We start from the raw sequence: 6,074 nt of genomic DNA, 5'->3' as shown, positions 1-6,074 counted from the left end.
ATCTGAGATATATTGCTTCCTATTTTGAGTTGGCCGATGATATCTACTCAGTACCCGTGTTTTGTAATGACCCCTACTTGTATCTATTTTCTTTGTTATTTGTGGAGTGCAGCAAACGTACCGTCGTCTTCAACTCAACCGCAACTCTAGCCAGTCTTCATTACACCGGATTTCAGGGTGAGCTAACGCTTCTAGCTTGGACTGGATCTTCTTCCTCATGTCTTGATGCCTTGAAGTTCCGGCATGGACTAGCTTTTGTTTATTTTAGCTTCTTAGAATACTCTTAGTTTAGTAATTTGATCATAGATGTTCTTGTGGTGATGACTTCCAGATTTTGGGGAATAATAGATGTTGAATTTTAGAAGTTATTGAATTGTCTTTTATTAATGAGTTTAAGTCTTCCGCATTACTTTCTGTTGATATTAAATTGAAATGATAAGGTTTAGATTGGTTGGTTCGCTCACATAGGAGGGTAAGTGTGGGTGCCAGTCGCGGCTTGGTTTTGGGTCGTGACAACTATGTATGAGCCCATATGCACATATAAGATCAAAACATGATAAAAATGGTCATTTAGTTAAACCATTCTATTTTTACCCGTTAAAAAACCTTATGCATAGTCAAACAAGCCATACCCAGAAACAAGACATACTTATTAAATGTAAATCAAGTAATATGCACATCATACTTTAACCCATAATCTACTACAACCCTATCATCAAGGAATAACATCACAAGCATGAATAAGAGTTAATTATATCATAATAAGCAAGTAAAATACCCATGAATCCTCATTAAGTCAACAAGTGCAATGACCAAACAAATCCCCATAACCTTACTCAATAAAGTAGATCCAACAAGAACCCATATCGAATGTCTAACTTCACATTATATAACCTTTAAGGATACATAACATCATACTTTAATAATATAATTCAAATACATGTTAAGGATAATCATCATCATATAGTACCATTTACATTGTAGCATCAACATTTTATCATCATATACATTATTACCATATGCATACATTATATCAACTTCCTAAAGCTTCAATCAAAGCCGACTAGCGCAAAGCATAAGTAGAGTCCCATACCCCTAGCTAAGATAAGTCAAACCTCTCAAGTAACCCTAGTTAGTTTATACTTCATTGCTTCATTTTTGTTTAGGGAACACTTGCCTTAAACGACATATACCACAATAGCTAACTGTGGAATCCGATGTTGTAAGACCTTACACCAATAGAAGGTGGACTAACGACCAAAATAAAACAAAACATAAATGCAATTTTCTAGGTGGATCCGCTAGGTATTGTTCCCATGGGGGCAACATAGTTCAACAACTAAGAGATAGGTACATTCCCTCTTCATACCACTTGGAAATTGGGTCCTCCTCTCATGGGAATCTATTGGATGAGTATTCCGCCTTAGGAAGTCCACACCACATGTAGAACCATAGGGTGAATCTTCCTCTTTGGGAAGTCATTACCTCTCATTGTCAAGTTCACTCTGTGCTAAGCTAAGTCCCTTCATTGGAATATCTTTAAGTCTTCAGGAACAATCACAACATAGTTTGGGTCATAGGGACTAGCCCTTGTATAATAATCCTCCTCATATATCAATAAGAATTGTATGATTATAGTCCTTTCATTACAATTCATATAGGTGAGGTCAACAAATTATACATATCATTACATAACAAGGCACATTAGTAAGCATCACATCCTTATAACATTCACCTCTTAATTAACCTCAAAACCATAGTTAAGAAATTTCAATTTAACATCATACCAACCCTATAAATCCTATATAAGGCATACTCCAACAGCACATCATGATTTAATCATAATTAACCACAAGTAGAAGTAAAGAATAGGGATTACAAGACTTGCCAAACCTCCTTCAAAATTCATCATCGAGGTCTTACCGTCAACCCTTAATTAAAATCACTTAGTTCATAACATCAACATAGTTCAACAACCAACATGATAATAAGGCTAGAAGAATTACTACACCATAATTCAATACTAAATAAAAGCTTAAGACCAGATACTTAGGTCAATTCTCATAACCTAGATCACTTCTTAAGAACTCGTATGAAAGTCGACAATTTACCCAAATTTATTAAAAATTAGTCTAACAACATCATCTAATAGTAGTTTAACCAATAATCAAGTCAATTGAATAAAACACAACCTAATTCTCATCAAGATAAAACCTAGGGTTAAGGGTTAAGGGTCATCTTCTACAACCTAGAGAAAACAATCAATATATATAATAATTATATTAGAATTCATGTTAATATATTCATATTATCCTAAATAAATCATAAACAAATCAATTAATAACATGATTTTCGAGATTGAGAAGGACCCACATGAAAATTTAACTTTTGAAAATACTTTGTAGGAGCTCTTTGAGGAAAGAAGTCTCAAAGGTGAATTAGATATCATACCTTAATGTTTTGATGAAGATTTGATGGTGAATTTTTCCCTTAACAGCCCCCAAATCCCTCCCATAGCTAGTCTTCAATGGTGCCTTCCAAATGGAGAGAGAAAGAAGAGAGAAGGAAGAGGATTTGTTTTGTGAGTTGTGTTTAATCTAATGAGGGTTAGGGCCTTTATATGGTGTTTTAATTTACTTAATTAAACTCCCTTAAAATCCCAATTAAGAACTTGAACCAAACTAATTAAACGAACTAACTTAAAAAGTGCAGGAAAATTACAAGCGCATAGACGAGACCACGACCGACGGGCTGTCGGTCCATCGACGCTCAGGCCTCTCTCGTTACTGCACAACCATTGTTTTTTTCCAGAGACTTGTGAAGGATAGGGATCCAGCATTTTGGCTAAGTGTTGGGTTTGACAACGCGTCGATCCACACACCCGTCCTTTGCACCTCGTGGTTGCACATTGCCCAGGCTGTGTTCCCTCATACGTGCTAGGGTCCTTCTCACGGTCCCTTGGTTGGTTCTTGGGTATTCGTACCAGGAAATTTCGACCATTAATATTATTAAACACCTATTAAATACCCTTCCACCAATTTTCATAAATTTCCAACTTCTAAAAGCTCGTCAAATAGGCTTAGGCACGCTAGTACCTTCTAAAACTAGTTTCTGAACGTCATGGACATTTTGGTTCCTACACTTCCTAAATGACCTACATCCAGTAAAATACGTCTTAAAACAATTTTTAGACATCGTGACACCTATGTTAATCTTTAAGACTAGTATTCAATTTTCAAAACGTTACAGTTATCGTGTTTATTATTGACTTATGTTGACGTATACCCAAATTAAGTTTAATTGAGGGTTTATGGTAAGACATTGATGATTAAATATGAAGGAGACTTGGTAAGTCTTATGATCTCTATCCTTTAATACAAATTGTGGTTAATTGTTATTAAGTCATGATGTTGTATTGCAGTATGCCTTGTATTAGGATTGATAGAGTGGTATGATGTTGAATTGAAATGTCTTTATTATCATTGAGAGGTGTTGGCTTATGATGTAAATGTTACAAGGAGGGTGAATGATTTATCTATGTGCCTTATCATGTGATAAAGATGTTTATGTGCTAACCTCACCTATATGAATTGTAATGAAAACACTTATACTCATGCAATTCTTATTGAGCTATTGATGAATATTATTATACAAGGGATAGACCCTATGACCTAAACTAAGCTATGATTTTTAATAATGGCTTAAAGACATTTCAAAAAGGGACTCTAGCTTAGCACCAAGTGAACTAGAGTGAGGAGTGTCCCTTCCTACATAGAAAAGTAGGATCACTAATGTAATCTTTAGATTGGATACAATAATGCAGGTAGCATAAAAAGGGTCCTAACTACATATCCGAGTTGTTGAACAATGTTTCCCCCATAGGAATACTAGCTAGTGGATCTACGTAGTTTCTATGATTCATGTTTTGGTACTATCTTTGCAAGTAGTCCACCTTCCTTCGGTGAAGAGTTTTATGACACCGATTCCATATTAGATCATATGGTCTATGTCGGTGAGGGCAAGATGTTCCCAAAAGGTAAAAGAACTAAATGAATGAACTCTAACTTGGATAAACTAAGGGGTCTAGCTTAGTCTAGGCAGGGGTATAGGACTCTACCTACGTATTGCACTAGTTAGACTTTAGGGGAGTCTTAGAAGGATGTTCTTATGTATGAATATGTTTATGATGATATATGATATGAATATGATAAACATGCACATTGTTGATTCTATATGATGATTAGTTTCAGTTATGTCAATGTGTTGGTCTATAAGGTTAAAGTAAGATGATATGTACTCTTAAATTCCATGTTATGTGAAGTAGGATGTTATTCATCATTCTTGTTGGGTTAGTTCATTGAGAAAGGTTATGGGGCTTTATTTGGTCATTGCACTTGTTGACATGATAGGGGTTCATGGGTAATTGACTTTTTTTGGTTATGTCAAAATGTACTCTTATTCATTCTTGTTGCCAATATGACTTGATGATAAAGTTACTTGAATATGTATTCGATTCTATGATATGCATATTGACTTCAATAATTTTGATGTTGTTGGTCTTGTGATGTACATGCCAATGACTTAATGAATATTCATTATTGATAGGTATAGTCTTGTGAATGTGCATAAAGGATTTTAATTGAAAAATGCATACTTTATGAAATGTTCCTTTTTCTTAGTATGTTTTCATAATATGTGTGCATATGGTCTCATACTTAGTACAAGCTGCGTACAAACCCCATTTCCTCATTTTTTTGCAACATTTTAGGTTTTGATCGTTGAAGTGCTTTGAAGATGACTTGAATCTCTTATTCATCAAAGTAGGGTAGGTCCTCAATTTCCAAGGGCGATGCCACTATCTAGCTTATGGAGTTGCTTTTAGTTAAAGACTTATATGGTTCTTTCTTTCCATTTAGTATGAAACATTGTGTATCCCATGTGAGGCATTTTTACTTTGATGTATGGGCTATGCCCAAGTTCTTACAATCTTATTAGATGGTTATGAGATGAGGCGACTATTATGAGTATTATATCTATGTTATATTTTATATACTTATGTGCAATAAAAGTAGAAGACTAAGTAATCTTCCTATACGAAGGGTCTATGTATACTCGATATATATATGTTATGTGTATGTAGAGGTCTATGTAAACCTTGAAGTATAAGTAACGAAAAGTTTTATATTTTCCGCTAAATTTGACCTATGAAAGAATGATGTAAACTAAGAGGCTAGTCTTAGTCCTTAAAGAGGACGACGACACCGGTTACGTCTAGGGGGTAAACCCAGTTGTGAAAAACTTGGTATCACAGCATGGGGTCAAATTATATTTAAGTCAGTGTCTGTCTCAACAACGTCTATGCAAGTTCGTATTCATAATTTGAAGTGTGCCACACTAATGGATAGGAACCTACGTGATACCTAGGAAACTCTCACTTTCTTGGAAATCCAATATTGTGCAATTAAAGTATACTTATTGTGTGATTTTCAATCTTATCCTAGTGTTGTGGTTAGAGGAATTGAACAGTCTGAGACAGACACCACCAACATATTATACAGAAAGTTATCAACAATCAGATAGAGCTAATGCAATACGGAACAGTAGGTTAAATAAAAATTGGATACCAAAACCAACAAATGAACAATATAATTTCTTAGACCTAGATTGTGTAACAGACATAAATAAAGCAGTGTTACTATGGACAGGAAATATATCCAAACAACTAATAGATAACAAAATAAAAACAACAGAAACACCAAGATATATAGAAAGAACATTCGTAGGAACGGTTAAATTATGGATAGAAAACCTACCCCCGGAAAGTTTAAAGTACTTAGGAATGATAAAAAAATGGATGGATCTCCATCAGCAACAAATATAGATATATTAGATAAATATGAATCAGCAATAAGAAGTGAATTTGGAGGTATGACCACAGATATAAGAGAACAAAACAAAGAAAAAATAATAAACAGACAACTTATGAAAAAATTAGCTATATGTAAAATGTGCTATATAGAACAATACACTTATGCATTTAAAGAATATTATTACAAAGAAAAATATAATCTTAA

The sequence above is a fragment of the Solanum pennellii genome, chromosome 6, assembly GCF_001406875.1.
Source record: "Solanum pennellii chromosome 6, SPENNV200".
NCBI lineage: Eukaryota > Viridiplantae > Streptophyta > Magnoliopsida > Solanales > Solanaceae > Solanum > Solanum pennellii.
This window is presented reverse-complemented; position numbering follows the sequence as displayed.